Below are 12,886 nucleotides of genomic sequence, written 5' to 3'. Positions count from 1 at the left end.
AGAGAAGGTGTAAGCCTCTAAACATGCTGGTATTTATGTAGCTAGAGTCATCTGAAGGTGCTTTACTAGTTCGTACATAGTACAAAAGAATTAGAAAAACCATCAAAAGTTTATTTATTTCACAATTCAATTAAAAAGGCAAACTTTCACATTTACTCATATATTGTGTAAATCCCCTTTTTTTGCTTTACTTTGAATGATGGTGGTTTATAGGTTAGGAAAATCTGAAATCCAGGCATCAAGTTATTAGAATCCATCAAAAAAAGGATATGTAATGCAGAAACGTCCAACTTATGAAGAGCATGTCTGTATTTTAAGGTTGGCTGTTTCTAATCTTCCAGGTCCAGTCTGACAACAGTCAGCAAACCACTTTCTAGTTATTCGACAATATATGGAGGCGCTAAGTCCTGCCAGACAAGTTATCAGCAAACGGAAGCACAAAGTGCTCTAAAATATCTTCCTAGACACGGTGTTGACTTTGGACTTGATAAAACACAGTGGACCAACCCACACCAGCAGATGACAGATGGCCCAAAGTCTCACAGATTGTGGAACATTTACACTGGACTTCACGCACCTTGGATTCAGTCTGTCTCCAGTCTTCCTCCAGACTTTAGAACTAAATAAAATGAAAACTTTACCTTGATCTGAAGAAGACTGTTTTCCCCACTTATGCTATTATTCAGAGGTGGTTTGATATCAGTAAGGGGACATTGATGGTGGCCCCTGATGCTCTAACACAAGCCTCAGTCTGCTGCTTGTGAAGCTCTGCTGAGATCTTGACTCAACTTTTCCTTAGAGTCCTACTTTTCCCTTTGGTAATCCCCAACTTTCCATTAATAAGCTTCAGTACTGTCTTAAAACACTGTGTGGCAGGCAAGATACGGACTCAAAATGCACGACTCAGGAGACAGAATGTGGAAAAAGGGCAGTTCTAATGCTGAAGACTTTCCAAAATTCAAAAATAGGGCAGGGCTGGAGCCAGGAATATAAAACTAGGAGTCTAGGGAACGCGACAGCACAAAGGAGCACACGGCGTTGAGTAAGGATGTGACAAAGGACAAGAGGAGATTCAGAGAATAAATACACACTGGGTAAAGAGGGGAGTGGAAACAGCAGACAGCACAGCTGGAACAAATCAGAGATAACAAGACAGGGAAGTCAAACTAGATAGAAATCACAAGAGACCATCAAAATAAAACTGGAAATAACCAAGACAGAGACTCAAACATCTGAGACTGACAGAGACGTAACACAAACACGGAGACAAGACTAAACGAACAGAATAGGATCACAAACGGGAACTACCGAACCATATTTAGCTTAGAGCAAACAAGGCACTACAGACACACAACCCAACTCGAACATAACCCTGGAAGATATAATAAATCAAGGGAAACAGGAACATTAACACTGATGTAACAAAACGAGAGAAACTTAGACACAAATGTCTTCAAAACAAACCGTATCACAAATCCACGGAGAAATTCAAGACCCAGGGGCCAAGACAAATACAGCAAGCCTTTTCAGCAGCGCCCTTCTGTGGCTTATTCACGTCATCTGGACAACTGTCAAGTCTGCAGACTTCCCCATGATGAAAAAAGTTCTTTTTTGTACTTTATTATCTACTATCAACGTTGCCTTTGCCCTACATATTACACCACGTATAAAGACTGAAATTACAGTCACACCTACTCTGGTAAGAAAATCAACTGAAAACAAACAAACGTTCAAAATGAAACAGAAAAATGCAAAACTTGTCAACAATTTGCACAGTTACAGTGTTGTCCAGGTCCTTTTTGCTGCCAGAACAGCCCGGCCCTCTCGAGTCATTGACTCCATCAGACCCCTGAAGGTGTACTGCGGTATCTGCACCAACATGTTAGCAACAGATCCCGTAAGTTGAAAGGTGGGGCCTCCATGTTGGACTTGTTTATCTAGTTCTGTCTCTACCTCACTTGTGGACTCAGCTTCTATTTTTACTGATCCCCCTTTTGATTTACCGCCATTTATTTCCTGCAACTACTAATGGTTAACACAAAGAGTCCTTTTTCAGGGTCACAGTGAAAATAAAAAAGGAAACACAGCTGTATAAAGTGTTGGCTAAATCATAGACTGCTTTAACTTGGTAGTTTTCTCATCTGGATTTGAAAGGCCAACATTTCATATCGTTTACACATCTGGATCCTTTCATACGCATTCGTTTGTTCAGGCTTTTACTGTGAAGTTTCTGTTAGAGAAGAAAAAACTGAAAAAGATGGCCAAAGATCAGAAATAACGAGATGAGTTTATATGCAAATTATATAAAGTTTTTTTTCTCCAGAGGCCACACTGAACTTTCACACCTTGCATTGATGACGCAGTCATGTATAATTATATCTTCACATATTTAGTTTTAGTTTTTTGCATGCTGTGACTTAGAGTCCGCCTTTATCTTAACTTTGGCACTGTTTCCTTCAGCATACCGAACAGGCTACATTTCAAAGTCAAGCTCTTGTCAGGCGTTCCCTATCATCTGCAATTTATTCATATAGAACAGGCACATAGCTTCATACCAGCAGCCCTTCCCTCTTACTCCGATTCTTGACTTCCTGATTCCTGCTCTGAACTAACCCCAGCCTAATATTCTCTTTTACCCACTTCTGTGAAAGTGCTGTCTGTTTCAAGAAGAAAGAACCAAAAGCATCGTTGAGGCATCGAAAGACAGATAACAGTGAGTATGGATGAGCCTCAAAATTAATCTAAGTCATCATGACCCTAAATATAACCTGTGAGAATATGTCATTTTGTTTTAAATTGCTCTCCTAAGGCTGGGTAACGACACGGGGGTCAGGGTTTGGGATAGAGGTCAGTTTTTTTTTTTGTTTTTGTCCTTATTATTATTCATAATTAATTTATACCATGTACAAATGTTTACTATGTACGATACAATACACTAGAAGACATGCATATGCACAGAAAGTGCTGTGGGAACGTATTGTTATGTGCAGTGTTATGTTACCACATGAATTGAATGTCAAACATTTCAATAGCAACTTAAAAGGTTGTCAAGCATTTGGGAAAAACAGAAGATGCAAAGATAACCGATTTGAAATGTGACAAGGCTGTTGTACAAATTTAATCAGTCAGATGAAGGGTGATAAAAAAAACAACCTTCCTGAAAAAAACAGGTTTGGTTTTGTTTTATCACTCTTCATCTGACTGATTAAATTTATGTGGTTGAATAAAATCTAGTCACTTCAGAATGTATTCAAATCTCCCCTCTTCACCCCCTCATTTATTAGACTGTAGATTTCATAAAACAACGAATGAGATTGTTTGAGACAGTCATGGCTGAGTCATCCAAACTCTGGGGACCCCTGATGATTGCCCCTTTTCCACTAGCACCTTTTTGCCTCGACCGAACTCTAATAGGTTTTTAGAGTTTTCCATAGAGTTTACCAGGTACTTTTTTGTACCTACTTTCCCAGGGTTCCAAGCGAGCTGAGTTGGGTCAAAAATGTGATGTCAGCAGATGGAAAGTCACCGATTGGCCAGGGAGTGACGTCACTGGCTAAGTCATGAAAGCAACCCGTTCGCGAAGAATCAAACCCTATTTTTGAAACGAGAGAAGTGGGCACGCACAAACCAACACGGTGGTCCGACATAGGGCTGGGTATCGTCACCGATTTCTAGAATCGATTCAATTCCGATTCACAAGGTCCCGAATCGATTCGATCCACGATTTGATTTAATTCGATTTAATTCGATTCGATTTGATTTAAATCTGGGAAATTTTGACAGTCAGAAATATTATAAGTCAGATCAGTACATTTACATATTTTTGTATCAATAAAAAGGAAGCTGACACACGCAAGACTTTATCAAAGGTGTGAGCGCACAAGTCTACTGTAAACAACGGTAGACTTGTGCGTAACAAGCAAGCGAATAATGAAGAAAGGGAAACTGTTCTTGAAGTACAGAGAGAGAGAGAGAGAGAGAGAGAGAGAGTGAGAGAGAGAGAGAGAGAGAGAGCTGTGCATTGCGGTGGAAGCAAAACAGTAAAAGTCAGAGTGAATTCATGACGATGTTTATGTGAAGTGTTCGGATCTTCTTTTGCTGCTGGTTCGGTCAATATTGTTTGGAGAGACATCAAACTAACAGCTTTAGAATCAGCGCATAAAGGGCGGGAACACAAAGCGCGGACCCGCCGACAGATCAGAATCAGCGAGCTGTCGGCTTTCAGCCCCGACCGTGAGAAAGGCGACAGCTAACTGATTCTGATCCGCGGGTCGCGCTGTGTGTTTAAGTCTATGTGCAGAATCCGTGTACCTGCTCTCATTTACTGTCTTAACTGTTTGGTGGTTCTTGAAATTTTGTGAGATGTCACCAGAGATTCTGGCATTTCGGGCAAAATAAATTTATATTAAAAAAATCGATTCAGGATTTTAATGAATCGATTTTACGTTATCCAAGCCAGAATCGATTTTAATCGATGAATCGATTATAAAAACCCACCCCTAGTCCGACACTGAGGAGCAGGTATACCATCACCTCCATGTCCTTCATTTTTGTGTTGTGTTTGTGCGGCAGGCAAATGACATCACAGCTCTTTCAGGCTGCCTCGCTATAACAACCCCACCCAGACTGAGGTGTGACTCGGTTGTATTGGAAAACAAGCAAAACCAAGCAGAGTAAAGTTGAGCCAAGCAGGTGCTAGTGGAAAAAAGGCACGACATCATTTTCTCATTACGACGTCTCCAGCTAACAGGTGGGCTATTGGCTAACTTTTACAATTTTGTAAGTGTTTCCACAGCACAAAATACTGAATTTTAAGGCAGTGCAAAATTAAAAAAAAAAAAAGGTGTTAGGGGTTCATTAAAAAGAGTTTAAAAAGATGTGAATCATCTGGTTTCACGTCCTGTTATTTTTCTTTGCAGGGAGGAAAATACAAACATCAGCCACTTCAAGGACAAGAACTTGATTGATTTATCTTCTTCTAAACAGCAGTTGACTTTATATTTAGCTTGAGGTGGATTATTGTGCAGCGCAAACATAAAAATGGAAATGTTTTGGGCCACATTTGGATTCACGGCTTCAACTGACCTGGATGAAAATGGCAAAGCACGTTTGGAGAGATTTAGGAGGCTGTACGACCAACTTGAAGATGGCCTTGGGCGAGATTCTAAGTGCTTTGTACAGGCAGCTGCTGCAGATGATGCAAATCTGGAGGGTTCTCGGAACGAGGTGGTCCAAGCTCCGTTTGTTTGGTTTGGAGGCACTTTTAGTGGAACTTTTGGAGGCATCATTGGTGCAACATGTGCCACTTTGGGAGCGGTTTGCGCAATGATTTACTCCAAACTTTGTGGAGATGTTGATACAGTTAGTGCAACGGTTGGCTTTGTGAGCAGCGTATTTGGGGGAGTAGTTGGAGGAGCGTTTACCGGTGCAGTTAGTGGGTCGGTGAATGTCGCAGCTTTAGTAAAAGATAGAGAAGATTATGGCTTTTTTGGCGAAGTGTTATGTTTCACTGTTGGCTGGGCAATCGGTCACGGAATCGGCCGCTGTTTTGGTCGGCAAGTAGGTGCAGCAGGTGGTGCTATAGGTGGAGGATTTGGGGCTTTGTATGCAACGAGAGCCACAGTTCATTTAAGCAGAAGTTTAATCAAATATAATTATAAGAAAAATCCAAAAGCAGAAATGATGAGGAACGCTAGGGGAGACAAAAGCTTCCAAACACTTGTAAAAGAGTTGAAAACAATCGAAAAGACTTTCAACAACATGTTCTCCAGCGATGCTGTGAAAGACGTCGTGGATTAGAGTGCAAAGATTCTGACTGTTGTGACAGGGATGGAGAAGTGTGTGACGAACGGTCAGTGGACGGCAAACGGTCAGAGTTCCTCTCCTGTTTTTTAAGAAGCACCAATCCCAGAAGAGCTGCAGAGGATGAGCGAGGGAGTGGAGAAACTGAGGCTGTCAGTGAAACAGCAGCTCTGAACATTTAGTGTTTATATTTAGTTGATTTTTTTTCTGAGTTCCTAAATTCTCTTTTTTGATTCATTAATTTTTCCAAAATGCTACAATATCGAAACTCAACTCTTGTTAAACATGTCAGTGGGATTTGGGGATGCTTTAACAACTGCTGTCAGATTTCTGTGTAATGTTGTTTAACTGCTGTTGTTCTTTCTACTTTGTGCTCTTTATGATGCTTGTTACCCCCACAGAGAGGGGAAATCCCTGCCCTCTCAGATACTGTTCAAAGATGAAGGCAAGGCAAGTTTATTTATATTGCACAATTCAACAACAAGGTGATTCAAAGTGCTTTACAGAGACATTAAAAAACAAAAACAATAAAAAGCATGATTTAAAATTGATAAAAAAAAAAAACAGTAGATAAAATCAGTAGTTAAAATATAAGTTTTGAAATTTAAGCTTAAAAGTGTGGATTTTGTGTTTTTATTCAAATGCAGCTGAGAACAGGTGAGTCTTCAACCTGGATTTAAATAAACTGAGTGTTTCAGCTGATCTGAGGCTTTCTGGGAGTTTGTTCCAGATATAAGGAGCATAAAAGCTGAATGCAGCTTCTCCGTGTCTGGTTCTGACTCTGGGAACTGATAAAAGACCGGATCCAGATGACCTGAGGGATCTGGAAGGTTCATACTGGGTCAGGAGGTCACTGCTATAAAGATTTAATTTATAGCTTTATACAAATAAAGCTATAAATTACATCTATAATGATATTTTTAAACTTTTTAAATGTAAAATGATTTCTGGTTAACTTTTGCTCATTACACCTTTGCTTCTTTTTACAAAGAGGCTTGTCTGATGTTTCCTTATTTGTCTCGTTGTAATCATGTGGAAGTGGCACAGTTTCACAGCAACAGGCCCGCCCTCCTCCTCTGAACACTCCCCAACCTCAAACATTACTTTCACTATTTCTGTGCAAGTGCAGTTCATTTTGTGAAGAACGCACCAAATGTAATGGAAATGTCTCTCTGTCAAGCTGACCTTACTTAATGAAAGGCTACATAGTTTGTTAATAGAGCTCCAAAGACATACCACATGTTGATGTACAGCAGAAGGTTTCACACACTGCTCTGAATTTGTTTGGTTAACATATCAGATAAGTAACTCGTCTCTGTTGTTTAAATTGTTTGTAAAGGGATAAAATAAAAATATTCATGAATACCTGGTGGTGTGCACCTCGAGCTTTGTGTCAACAGTGGGATCGACTGGTTGATTGGATATGGGGCCTAAACAAAAACGTAGAACCTAAACAGGGAGGAAACTAGAAACAAGTATAAAGTAACTGAACTTGACACAACTACATGGGAAATCAGAGAAGGCCAGGACAAGCTCAACATGGAGACACGACTGGGAAAGCAGAAAGGGATCACAGAACATAGTAACTAAATATTACCAAAAACCAAGCACAGGTACTTTGTTACTGTGCTTAAGTAGAATTTTCAGGTAACAGTACTTGAGTTGTTTTTTTCTGACAACTTTTTGATTTACTCCCTACATTTTAAATCAAATATCTACTTTCTACTCCTTACATTTTCAGAACAGGCTTGTTACTTTTAGTTTAAGGTATTTGAGGCTAGTTATTAGTTAGTTATTCAAGTCACTACGAACCTTCAAACATCAAACTGATTTGCGCCTAAACAGTAAAACATCAAAGGGAATCCTGTTTGTGTATTAATCACCAGGTAAAAAGAGATAAAAGAGGCAAAACTGTATACAGTGGTCCTTCGCTTTAACGCAGTTCACTTTTCGCTGCCTCGCTGTTTGGCTGATTTTTTTTTTTTCGGTGCAGTTTTGCATGCTTTTTGTTTTTACAGCACGTTGTGTTCTCCGTCCTGATTGGCTGTAGAACATTGTCAATCAATCTTGTGCCGTGTCTCCTGTCCAGTACAGAATGCGTTCAGTTTGTCAAATTTAGATAAATCTTTGATTGCTAGCAGTGTGACTCTGAAGTGCTGCACTGTATGTTTGTAAGTTTTCCCCCAAACAAACACAACAATGTCGAGGAAACGTTTTGCACTGTCAAAGGCACCTGCGGTAGCACCCAGAAGGCAGAGGATGATGGTAACCATCGCACAAAAAATTGGACTTCTGGACATGCTAAAGGAAGGTAGAAGTTACCATATTTTCCAGACTATACGGCTCATTAAGCGAAACAAAACATTCAGATAAGTCAAACTTTACTCAACTCATTCTTCTCGCTTCCTCCACTTCAGTACCATTGATTCATTAATGTTGAATTCTCTCACAGCTGCTCTATTCTCATGTTCTGGACCTGAAAACAGGGTTTGATCTTTGGTTTCATTCTATAATAGTGGACTTATTTTTCTACGAAGGTTTGACTGAGGGTGTGTAAACAAGAGAGAAAAGTGTGAAAATGTTCCTGCCTGTCTGAGAAAAGTGTATAAAGTGTGCAGTGAGGGGTTTTACAGCCTTAAAATGGTTAATAATAATAATTGTAAAAAATGAAGTCAGCTACTTTGCGGATTTCACCGAGCGGGAGCGTAACTCCCGCGATAAACGAGGGACTGCTGTACCACAGTCAGGGGTTAAAGTGTGCCGGGGGGTTATTTATCAATATTTAAGGACTGCAGGGGTCCATAAGTTGCGGTACTTTGGCATGAAGGGAGTGATTTTTAAATGTCAGGTTATTTGAAATGCAACCTTTTTATCAGCTTGCGACACATTAGCAAACACACAACCTGTTTGTGTGCAGTCTGTCACACAGTGTGTTGTTAGCTAAAGGTGCAGCTGCTGTACTTTACAGGAAGAGAAAAGAAACAGTGAACTTCACTCAGAGATGGAGAAAGATAAGAAAGGCATGACAGACCAGGAAGAAGAGCGCTTCGATTTAAAGATAAGGACTGCTCAGTGGGGATTGATAAACTGGAAATATAAAGCTTAGATGTAAGCCCTCAAAGGTTCAACGAAAATATTCAGGAAACTACTGCAGGTTAATGCAGGATGAACAGGTTAGTTTGCTGTACTGTGATGGACTTAAAGTTTCTCCCACTGTAACCTCTTCTATACTCAAGTCACCCTCTACAACGGAAGCAACAGAAAACAGAGTTTTCTCAGCTCATGTTCTACTTAACTGATTAAACCCAAGAAGATTTATAAGAAATAAAAAAAAGGTTTGTATTTCTATGTACTAATATAATTTTATTGTTACAGTACTGGATCTGCAACTCAGTGTTTTGTGTATTTTAGTTTTATTCTTTGATTATTGTATGTTCTGAGTGTTTCCTGTTTTATGTTCTGTAAAAGTCTGCTGTGTCGTTATCATTGTTTTTAGGTTCCCTTCGGCTGTAACGTCGTTAGGCTCATTTGTGTCTGCTGCTTCCTCATGTGTTTCCACTCCCCCTGATTACTAGGGCTGGGTATCGTCACTGATTTCTAGAATCGATTCGATTTCGATTCACAAGGTTTCGAATCGATTTGATCCAATTCAATTCGATTTGAATCGGGTCAATTTTGCCTCAGACAGTCAAAAATATTGTAATTCTGATCGCGTATCAGTACATTTCCATATCTTTATTTCTATAAAAAGAAAGCTGACACTTGCGAGACTTTATCAAAGGTGTGAGCATCACAGCAGATGCCTTTGTGTCAAAGTAACAGGATAAAACACAGAAAAACATGAAGGCGACGTTCCTGGCCTGATTTTATAGCAGATGGCCTTAAAATATTCTGCAGTAGATCAAAAATGAAAGAAAACCATTAATCAACACATGAACATTACCTGATGCTGCTGAAGTGAAGCAGAGCAAAGTTACAGAGGTTTTATTAGAGACACAGCTGAGCCTTTTGCAATTTTGCATAATTTTAAAAAGTTTAAATTTGTTCAGTAACCTATTAAACAGCAGAAATGAGGCTTTCTTTTCGGAAGTAAGTAAAAGGAAAAAAACAGCGGCCGACAGCGCTGTAACAAGCAAGCGAATAATGTAGAAAATAGATTTTTAGACGGGAAACTGAGAGAAAGAGAGAGAGACAGCAAACTCTGCATGAAGTGTGATTTTATTGTGGTGGAAGCAAAACAGGAAAAGTAAGAGTGAATTCAGGATCATTCGTTCCACGGGCTGCACAACAGTCAGGTGCGGTGGTAAGGTGGACTAATGGGCATAATAATGCCCTTTCACAAGCTTGCCCACACACTCAAAAACCAAATCACAACATAGAAAAATTCAACTCAATTTAAAGCAAATTAGCCGGAATTAAACTGAATTAATATGAAGTGAACTGAAACCAAAATACAACAGCTTACCTCTTAAACTGACAGTAACAAGAGAAAAGTTTTCAAAATAAAATGCAGCTCACATCTACTTACTGTACAACTTCAAACTCACACAAAGAAAAAAAGAGGATGGGAAGAGCAGCACAGGCGTGTCAGGAAAAACAAGCATGAAGACGTTACAGTTGGCAGCCATCTTGGCTCAGTTGTCCTCAGGAGCCAATCATGTATAAGCGGTACATTATCACAGAGTACAACCAGGCAACAACGTTTGCTGGTAATTTACGAAAAACTAGTAACAGTAAAAACAAATAACTCCAGAGTATGTTTAGATCAAGTGTGGCAGCATTTTGAAAATCTACAGAAATCTACAACATTTCTATCAGGTTTTAAAAGTCAAAAGAGCTTAATATACATGAAGGGAACTGAACTAAAAAGAATAAAATAAGAAAAATAAAATAAACAGCTCCATAATAAAGCTTCATACTGAAGCTGGAAGAAAATAAAAGCAGGTCTGGGCTCCTGTTCTTCAGAGAATCCCGAAGTTCCTCCTCTTCCTCTGAATCGGCTCCGGGGTTTTCTTTCACTGGCTCAATGCTCATTTAAGAGGAAATCTGACACATCAGAATCTGCCTGACTGTGGCCCACTGTCCTCTGTGTCTCAGTCACAGCAGTCGGTGTCTTTGTAATTTGTCCTGCATCAGTAGAGGTCATTTTGTCCTAAATCTCTTTAACTGTTTTCAGCCTACTTTCACCTCCGCTCTTCTGTGCTGTTATAATAACTGGCTAACTCTCCAAGTACAAAAACTCCAGCTCTTGTAGCCAGTGCACCATATCCACCACCAACAGCACCCCTGGTGTACCACCGATTGCAAAGCCAACAGTGAACCATAACACATCGCTGACCACGCCGTGAATTTCTCTACCAGCTGCTAGACTAGCAGCATTCATTAAAGTGTTAGCAGCCCCAGAAATGCCCCTCCCAGTATTCACCCAAATAAACTGCTCACAAAGCCGACAGTCGCACCGACCGCGTCAACATCTCATCAAAATCAGCTGAAAGCTGCTGCACAAACTGCCCCCAAAGTGCCACATACTCCATCAATACAGCATCCATAAACTCCCCTCCAACTGCTCCACATATAGTAAATAGTGCTTGGAGCCTTTTCACAAAACTCTCCTCTCTTTCTTTGTGTGGAAACTGACTGGTGAAGATGTTTGCATTCACTGTGGAGCCACATGTCGCTGCTGCACACAAATCCACATGTAACTGAAAGCACGTCTGCCTGAGTGGGAATGAGAGGTCAGGCTCAGAGGTAGTTTGACATTAATAAACAGAGTTCTTCTCCTTGAAGAGATTCAGGTTAAGAGTCTTTCCCTGAAAATAAAAACAAAAAGATTTGAAACTTGTCCATCAGATTCTGATTTTTCTTTTTCCAATTTTGCTTTAAAATCTAACATTGTTTACCGTCTAAAACTTGTCAATGTGTGAAAACCCCTCAGACTCTATTGAAATGGTAGACAAAGCCACTAAATAACCAAAGACAAGCTTCAAAATCAGAAAGGTACCAAAGCTTGGTGTGCACTGTCATGATGTGTGCTGCGGCAGGCAGGGGGAAGGACCCAAAAGTTAAACTCAAAGCGGCAGCTTTATTTGCTGGGGAAAACTCGAACATGAATACAAGGAAACAAAACTAGAAACTCGAAGCAATAAGCACCAACTAGAAAACTGGGAAACTATCAAACAAAACTGTGAACAGAGAACTCGAAAGCCACCATTAACACAAGGAGAAAACGCAGCACGGAGAGGGTGTGACACAGCAACGATCAGGGGAAGACTAAAATACACAGGCAGGAACATGACAGGATGGGGAACTGGTGGAAACACTGTTGGGCCTAAAAGACAAAATAAAACAAGGGAAAGAAAAACTAGATACTAGGACAAGGGCTATGAAAACAAAACAAGAAACACACAGACCGAAACTTAGACTGAGGACACACAAGCTTAACGCAGTAACTGGGGAGAATTGTTCATAAACATAAACTCACAAAAATCCAAACTAGACACAGAAAATGACAACTAGAAACAAAACACTGGAAATGAGAACTAAAACACTAAGAAACGTGGAACTAACACTGAAAGCAGTTACACGGGGAGATGTAGACACACGCCAAGATAACTACTAAGGGGGGAAAGGACTACAATGACCAAGAGCTAAAGAAAACCCAAACTATGAACAAGAATAATCGAATAATAAAATGACAGAGTCTGAAACACAAGTACAATGACATGACCAGAGATGGGCAGTAACGCGTTACTTGTAACGCGTTACTGTAATCTGATTACTTTTTTCAAGTAACGAGTAAAGTAAGGGATTACTATTGCAAAAACGGTAATTAGATTACCGTTACTTTCCCGTAGGAACGCTGCGTTACTGCGTTACTAAAACCGTGATTTTTTGCGAGAATGTCTCACGACAGTGACGTAAGCGAGTGCGCCGTTAGTGACAACAGCTGTGTGCAGATCAACAATGGATCATATATCAAGTGCAGGAGAGAGTATGAGCGTGCAGCGTTTAAAGCGTGGAGCATCCATCGTGCGTGGGAGGAAAACATCTTTTTACAGCGAAAAAAACCCCTAAACTTCCGAGC

This window comes from Simochromis diagramma, unplaced genomic scaffold, assembly GCF_900408965.1.
Source record: "Simochromis diagramma unplaced genomic scaffold, fSimDia1.1 OVJJ01000669.1, whole genome shotgun sequence".
Classification (NCBI taxonomy): Eukaryota; Metazoa; Chordata; class Actinopteri; order Cichliformes; family Cichlidae; genus Simochromis; species Simochromis diagramma.
Note: the sequence above shows the minus strand (reverse complement) of the source record.